At 43.3% G+C, this 8563-nt stretch overlaps 1 protein-coding gene and 1 pseudogene across 1 annotated transcript in view; one reads left to right on the top strand and one right to left on the bottom strand.

Moving 5' to 3' along the window:
* The window catches only part of ENPP6 (ectonucleotide pyrophosphatase/phosphodiesterase 6), a 132133-nt gene that overhangs the window by 68382 nt on the left and 55188 nt on the right, over window positions 1-8563 (bottom strand). The gene's annotated exons all lie outside the window — the stretch shown is intronic.
* On the top strand, window positions 2072-3202 carry LOC103589533 (annotated as a pseudogene).

Raw genomic sequence — 8563 nt, 5'->3', positions numbered from 1 at the left:
AGCACAGGACCACTCAGTGGAGACTGGTCAGGAATATAGAACTGCAGGGAGTGCAGTTTGCCTAAAAGACTCAGGTCCTGACCAGAGTTTCCACACAACCCAGGTGTACTGGACCTCACAAGACCCAAAGTGCTTACAAGGTCAAAAATTAAAACCCGAGCTGCACAAAACACCTTCCCCAGAGAATCAGTAGCAAAGCAGCAATTTAGCTCAGTCGCAGGGCTCAAGTTCTGGTCCCCACAGGAAGTTCCCCCATTTTAGAAACAAGCAAAGAACAACAAATTATTTCCAATGCAGAGTTTAAGTTGTGGAAATAGCAAATAATCCAACACAAAACTGAAAGGAAAAAAAATCCTCAGGTCAGAGATAAAGTTTGACTTTAACTAGTAAAGGTCCAACACCACCAAAGAACACCTATAAAACCTAGAAGGACCAGAAGCCCCCTGGGCTCCCAAGCCAGGGATGGGTATGCCCATGGCCCTCAGCCATGACCCCCCAACATTCGTAATCAGCCCAGCAACAACCACCGAGCTGCTGCCAGAAGCCCCCTGGGCTCCCCTGCCAGAACAAAGTGGGTGCCACTGGGCTCGACCATGACCTGTTTTCTTCTTCCTCCTTCCACCCTATTTCCCTCCGCTTCTTGCCTCCCCCTCACCCCCAACTGCTCTTCAACAACATCTTAGAATATAAAAAATATAATATTAATAAATAATATAAATTTTAAAAATAATTGTTTCCTGTTTAATTGAAAATTATCTTTATGGAAAAAATCATGGCAAATTTTATTATTTATATATTGTTTCTTTTTAAAACCAATATTAGATGATAGATAATCACATTGTCACTATTAAAGTCAAGACTCCCTTGCAACAGATAGAAATTAAAGGATATCCTGGGGTTCTTATGGACATTTCTTTATCTGGAAAATGTTAAAGAAATTAAACAGCTGTGAAGTTCAGAGCTTGCCAGTGACATCCCTTTGCAGTCCCCATAATGTTCCTCAACATTAAACAGTGACAGTATCCATTGCCCTCCTGAAATCACTGTATTCGTTCGGTCTCTATAACAGGTGTGTGTCAACAGATTCCAACTGCTGTCACATTCTCAGTGAAAACTTTCTCTGTCTTCTCAAATGAGATCAGGTCCCTTATGAGACGATGGCTTTATGGAGTAATATTACTTCCCTTCACTATACTTTCCACAACTCTTCTGTTTTTTTCTCCTGCTTCTTAAGCCATGCCTTATTGCTTTCCTTTGTAGGCTCATCCTCCTCCATCTGGTCATTAACAATTAGATTTCCTCAAGGTTGTTCCAGGATCCTCTTTTTCCTCAGCTGCACTCTCCCTGGGCGAACTTCTCTATGACAACAGCTTCGGTGACCTCTGACGCTCCTGAGAGTCACATGTTTCCATCTCCAGCTCTGTTCTCTGAGCTCCAGACCTGCTGACTCCACCTCTCAGAGTCAACTCACCGGTGATGTTCCTCTGCCTCAAAACTGAATCACCATTTGCACAGTTCTGTAAGCCAGAAACCACATGTCATGGCTGTCACTGCTAGTCCCTTAATCCCAAATCCAGTGCATCACCAGGTCCTGGAAATTTTAATTCCTAAACGTGTCTCCAGTCCAGCCATCTCTCACCACCTCCGTTGCCCTAGTCCAAGCTATGTTCACCTCATAAACTAGGTTCACTCATCCTCGGCTCACATGATACCTTCCTGCCTGGCCAGCCACCCCTTGTCCACCAGCTCTGGTGCTTCCTCTCCCTTCTCCATGTTGCAGCCAGAGTAGTCTTTTCAAAACGCAAGTATGATACTGCCACTTCCCTCCTTAAAACCTTCCACTGACTTCTCATTCCTCTTGGGATAAGAATAAATTCTTGGAGAATGTCGGGGCTGGTTGCCTAGCTGGGAGGGGACAAGGGTCAGTGCAAGACCTGCTGTGCCAAGGAGCGAGCGTCAGCAGCAGTGCCACAGTGGCTCAACAGACAACCTTGAAGGCTATGTGGGGTGTGTCAGTGTCCTACAGCAAGTGTGCAGAAAATCAGTGAGGAGAGGGTCTGAGTTCACCCTTATGATAGTAGGTGCATCTGGACTGGGAAAGTCAACCTTCATCAACTCATTATTCCTCACAGATTTGTATTCTCCAGAATGTTCAGGTCTTTCCCATAGAATAAAAAAGACAGTACAGGTGGAACAATCCGAAGTTTTAATCAAAGAGGGTGGTGTTCAGTTGCTGCTCACAAGAGCTGATGCCCCAGGATCTGGAGATGCAGTGAATGATAGTGATTGCTGGCAGTCTGTGATCGACTGCAATGATGGCAAATTTGAGGACTACCTACATGCAGAATTGAGAGTGAACAGACGTCACATGCCTGATAGCAGGGTGCAGTGTTGTTTATACTTCATTGCTCCCCCAGGACACGGACTTAAGCCGTTGGATATTGAGTTTATGAAGCGTTTGCATGACAAAGTGAATATCGTCCCACTTATTGCCAAAGCACACGCTCACGCCGGAGGAATGCCAATAGTTTAGAAAACAGATAATGAAAGAAATCCAAGGACATAAAATTAAAACATATGAATTTCCAGAAACAGATGATGAAGAAGAAAATAAGCCTGTTTAAAAGATAAAGGACCGTTTACCTCTTGCTGCGGTAGGTGGTAATACTATCATTGAAGTTAACAGCAAAAGGGTCAGAGAAAGGCAGTATCCTTGGGGTGTGGCTGAGGTTGGAAATGTTGGGCATTGTGATGTCACAGTCCTAAGACGTATGTTGATAAGAACGCACGTGCAGGACTTGAAAGATGTTACTGATAATGTACACCGTGAGATCTATGGGAGCAGAAAACTGGCAGCTGTGCTTTACAATGGAGTTGATAACAACGAGAATGAAGGGCACCTACTCAGAGCCCCCGGCACAAATGGAAGATGAAGAAGATGGAGATGGAGATGGAACAGGTGTCTGAGGTGAAGGTAAAAAAAAAAGTTCAAAAACGGAAGGACTCCAAGGCTGAGCTCCAGCAACCCCATGAGCAAATGAAAAAGAACTTGCCAGCACAGCACAGAGAAGTAGAGGGAAAACATGGTCAGTTCGAGGACGAGAAAGCAAACTGGGAATCTCAACGACATATTTTAGAACAACAAAACTCAACCTTGGAAAAGAACAAGAAGAAAGGGAAGATCTTTCAAACACTCTATTGACCACCAGTTACTTATTAGTTGCCCATATGCCAGCTTGGACATCACTGTGTGTTGGATCTGTTTGACCAACTTGCACCAGTTTTATCCATAATGATGGATTCCACAATGTGACAAAAATTATTTTTTTATTGTTCTTGATGGAGATTAAGATGCCTTGAATTGTCTACGGTGTTGTGTACTTTGAAAGTAAAAGCTCTAAGTTCCTTTCCTACATTTTTTTTCTTTTTTTTATTAAACAGATATCTTCGGTTTAAAGCAAGAGAACATTTTCCTGTTGTATAATCATGGTCTGGTGGTTTGCTTGTTTACAGGATATTCTGAAATAAAAGGGCTCTGGAAGGTTTTCACTGAGGATAAATTGCCATAATATGATGCAAACTGAGCTTCTCTAGGATAATTATAATACAAAGGTTCCATCCAATACAGCATATACAATAATGCAATTTAGTCTAACACAGTTGACCTTATATTATATATATATATATATTATATATATTATACATATATATTATTATTATTATTATTATTATATTATTCTCATCTAGTGCCTTCTTTAGCCAGAATCTCATTACTTCTTCATTTTTGTGATAACATTTAATTTAGATATTTTCTATATTTGGGCCCTGCTACAGTAGAAGATAGCATCTCTCATATGGTAGAAACCAACAAGGAAACTTTCCTTTAACTCCCTTTTTGCACTTTATGGTAAGTAGATGAGGGGGGGGGTGCATTGATAGATCATTTCTAGGCAAAATTATGAAGATAATGGCCAACCTATTTCTATCTATATGTGGTCTCTTTCTCTTACTAGAAATGGGAATCACAGCCTCTTGAGGAGAAAAGTGATTCTGCATTTAGCTACATTCATACATTCCATTTCTGTACTTTTTGTTTGCATTATAAAAAATCCACATACTAAACAATGTCATGATGATAAAATAAATAATTAATTAAATAAATAAATAAATAAAATTCTTCAGCTTGGCTCACAGAGCCTGGCCTGGCCTCAGCCTGTCCTCACCCCAACCACACCACACCCTCCTCCCTTCTTTCATTTTCTTGAACCTTCCACGCTTAGCCTCATTCCTTCTGGGACCTTAACACTTACTGTTTCTTCAGTCTGGATGCTTCCATTTGCCAACACCCTCCCTCTGCCATCTCACCCAGCCTCTCTGATGTTAACTTATGTCACTATCCAGGAAAATCTTTGACAACTTTCTCAGATGAAACCATATCCCTTACTAGATAATGTCATAATGCAATATACTGTTCATTATCATACTTTTAATAATTGTGCTTTCACATTTATTTGGGTGAGTATTAGATTATTGTCTGCTTCCTTCACTGGATGGTAAGTTCTTGGAGCAGGTGGTGCAGGGTGAGGAGATCCTGTGTTTTTGCTCATAGCTGTCTCCTGAGAGCCCATTCCAGGACCTTGAGTCGCACCCTTTAAAGACGTTTCGTGAAGAAATGGATCTGCCATGATTTGTGAAGGATGGAAGTTCATGCCTGGATTTCTCCTTAAGACTCTCTAATCATCATAATGGATGCTGCTGGAAAACTATGAGTTCTTCTGGCCAAGATACCATCCTACAAAAAGAGATGGGATGTGGCTGGACGGCTATGGAAACTTTTGAAGGCTGGAGGAATCACTTCTGCAGGCTGCAGTCCAGAGGGGCAACACCTCAATTTCTCTGCAGCAGAAGTGGCCAGCGCCTAGAAGTCACATGTTTTGAGACAATCTCATGCTTGAAATGAGAATTTATAATCTTTTTCTTGCTGGCACAGACAATATCAGTGATACAGACCTTGCCAGAGTTGCTGAGAAAGGAAATGACACAATGTGAATTCAACACAAAGAGGCTTGCAGAATTTTGACCCAAGCTCACCCTTGTCAGACAACATTAATTACAAGAATTACAAGATCTTAGGTTTCATTTATACTTTGATGAGTTTTTAGTATGTGTTTTCATCATATTAAAAAAGTCAGATCAATTAGATACAGTAAGGACATATGTGACACCACATCAAAGACTACTTGGCCATCTGTATCAGTGTAGTCTCTTGTGTAAATGAGCACTCGGTTGGGACTGTAGTATGTGGAGTGTATGTTTCTAGAAAGGAAATCCATAGTTTTGACCAGTTTCCTAAAGAGATTCTTGATTCACAAGTGTAGGAATTAGCAAACTATGTACTGACTAAGGCCCCCTCCAATTCTAAAATTACACAAGTCTAAGTTTAATGCCAAACTAGTGATACTATTGGAAAAGTTAGTAAATATCCAAATCCCCTGTATTTGCAATGTCAGATATCTGCCTGAAAGGGATTCTAGTCTTTATTCAGATGTTTGGTGTCATGTGCACAGAGGCAATGACTTAGCTATAATGTTAACTCACACCTTTGTATGACTGATGCTGGGCTTCTAATTTTCCCTGTGCCTGAGTATATGCATCTAAGGTTAGCCTTCAGTCAGGCACCACAGCAGGAAAGAGGAAGAGGTTACAGGCCATCCAGTATGTGCTTCTTACCCAGATGAAATCACCTTGAGTGCATCAACCAAAACTCAATAAGAGCTGAGTAAGATGCCCACCCAGCACACCTCTGGAAAGTGCGCGAGTGGAAGACAGGTGGAAATATGTCTTTCTCTACATAGAAGGTGCCTGATTGGTTGGAACACCTGCACAGGACAGGAAGAGGCCAGGAGAATAGCCCAGACACACACCCAATACCATCCCAGGGGCATATGAGTGGTTGCACCCAAGTCTCAAGATGTTTTCTCTACATAGAAGGTGCCTGATTGGTTGGAACACCTGCACAGGACAGGAAGAGGCCAGGAGAATAGCCAGACACACACCCAATACCATCCCAGGGGCATATGAGTGGTTGCACCCAAGTCTCAAGATGAAAGATGTAGAATTTACAACTGCAAAGAGTTTTAACCAGCGACTCCTAAAAGGTTGCTATGTTTTGTTCCTTTTTTTTTTTTTTTTTTGCATTTCATGACAGCCATGAGAATAAACTTAACTGCTGCCACCACGTGAAGTAGCACTGATTATCCAAGCTCAAACTCCACTTCCGCGTAACATTGTATTATCTGTCCATGTTTCCTGGTTTCTCCTCCTTCCTCAAGGTGTCTTCTCTGCTTGGATTGCTCTCCAATATGAAGTAATATTGAAGCCTCTTCTTTTTCTCTCTCAGTAAAATTCCTTTCACATCAAACCAGGGGGATGCAGTAAAGAAAGTTAGTGAACAACACACACTCAGCTCTTATCCTTTGCAGAATCCCACTGGGTCCCAGTCATACAGTTCCTGGCTCATTTCTTTGGAACAGCCTGGTGAAATCTTTGATTTAGGTCCTGGGATCATTTTCTGAGACACAATTCTCCCTGCACAGCTCAATGGTACCATTGGGTGGGGTGCTAAAGGGTCTGTTGACAATATTAAATGTCCCAAGACCTGCAGTGGGGTATTTTGGACTCTTCACCACTGATAATTTTTCAGTCTGCTGCTTTATCTACCTGACAGGAAGACTTGAACTACTGCCATTTCTAAATTGCACTTCTAAATATTGACTTAATGGCGAGACTCAAAGTGTCATAACCCAGCTCACTGGAGCAATGAAGATTTTCCAGGCCTCATCAAGAGGTCTGTACAATGTCCTGTGGGGAATGGAGAAAGAAGAGGAGGATTTAAGAAGAAAAACAAAATCAAGCCATGTTTAGAAGAAATGCCACCCCATCTCACTTAGTCTTTCAGAGACAAATGAACGCTCACTGCACTCTTGGCTGAGGCTGAAAGGGACCGAGGTAAAGAGAGAGAGAGTAACCAGTAATCCCTCAGTCGTCAGCCGGTAAGAGTGAAAGGTGCCAGGGCACTTTCAGCTGGGCTGGGCAGCAGAGACAGCCAGCTCCAGAGAGCTTATTTGTGTATCCCATTTAGAAGGACTGGACAGTATCTAAGAAAAAAGAGACTTTTCTTCCGATTTTTATCCATGTTCAAAATGGCCAGATCCTTAGCTAATCTTCATGGAGGTCACAGGAAACTTTAGGAGGCTATCGTTTTAGCTCTTTCCTCCTGACAGTTAACACTGTAACTGATCATGGGGCATTTTTGTCGCATCACATTAGCTGCTGAACTGTGAATCAAAGAGAGCGATTGGTCCCTTCTTGCCCTAAAGGAGCTGTTTTGGAGGAGCGACAAGATATTTTTCATGCCAATTAACTTTCAGATGTTTTTTAGATACTCAGTGATATATAAATTCAGATTCACCAAGATGAGATAAAGAATAATGCTCTATACTACTGCAAAGAGAAGTATGAAATAAGGCCAATGTCCCTCTTTAGGATCTCCCCACCTTGCCATAGCATTGACATCCAGGGCTGTCCAAAAGGCCATCCACAGGAAGTCATGCATGCAGCAGGCATGGGGGGGCGGGGGCGAGGTGTTTGGGGAGGTTATGGGGAAGGTGCTCTTCAGAGCATGAAAAACTTAAATTCCAAGATACAGAAAATTAAACAAACCAGGTATCGTGGAAGATGGTCCTAATGGTCGTGGGGCAATATTCCTCTTGATGATTCTTAGATTTGTTTTAAGGTGGTCCCTTTGGCAGCATGCTCAATCCGGTCCTTCTCCTATGCCTGTGCATGTGGACCCTTGTATTTGTTGATACTCAAGCCTCTACGAATGACCTCAAAGTGCAGCAAAATCTTCTGGCTTTAAACCACATTGGTCCCAGCCCTCGGCTCCTCTCGCAAGCCCAATTAGCCTGGCGCATGTACTGACTTGCCTCTGTAATCTAACATCCAACTCTGTGAAGTTACATCTCTAAGAAAATGGAGTCCTCCTAAAAGCTTCTCATGGCAGCTCAGGTGGCTGCTGTGGACAGAATCCCAGGTATCTTCTAAAGAAACTCTGCAGCAATCCCCTGCAGAGACAAACTGTGTCTGTCTGTTCTTCTGCCCAGTTTTGAGTGAATACAGCCTTCCCTGGCCTTCATGGGCTCACCAATGGATGCCAGTCGCCGCTCTGGGGCAGCTTTCACAGCTCCATCCACAGCCTGGCTATGGGTCTGCTTTCCATGGTCTCCATCTGTCTGTGTTTGACGCTCCTCTGAGAACTGGCACAGCCTCGCGTGCCCTGAGCAGCTCTCCACGTGACCACCTCCAACCAGCATCCTCCAGACTCCTGCTGGAGGCCCACGCCCTTGGCAAGGGCCATCTGTGATTCAGCCTTGGCTTCCCCGTCCTTCTCTCCACTCTCCCCCATCCCTGCCAGCCACCGTCCCCCGCATCCCACCATGCTTTTGCTCCCACAGTTCTATCAGGCCGCGGCTGTCCTGTGACCCAGGCCGACAAGGTCCCC

This window comes from Galeopterus variegatus, unplaced genomic scaffold, assembly GCF_000696425.1.
Source record: "Galeopterus variegatus unplaced genomic scaffold, G_variegatus-3.0.2 Scaffold700, whole genome shotgun sequence".
Classification (NCBI taxonomy): domain Eukaryota; kingdom Metazoa; phylum Chordata; class Mammalia; order Dermoptera; family Cynocephalidae; genus Galeopterus; species Galeopterus variegatus.
Note: the sequence above shows the minus strand (reverse complement) of the source record. Positions and strands in the feature narration are given on the sequence as shown.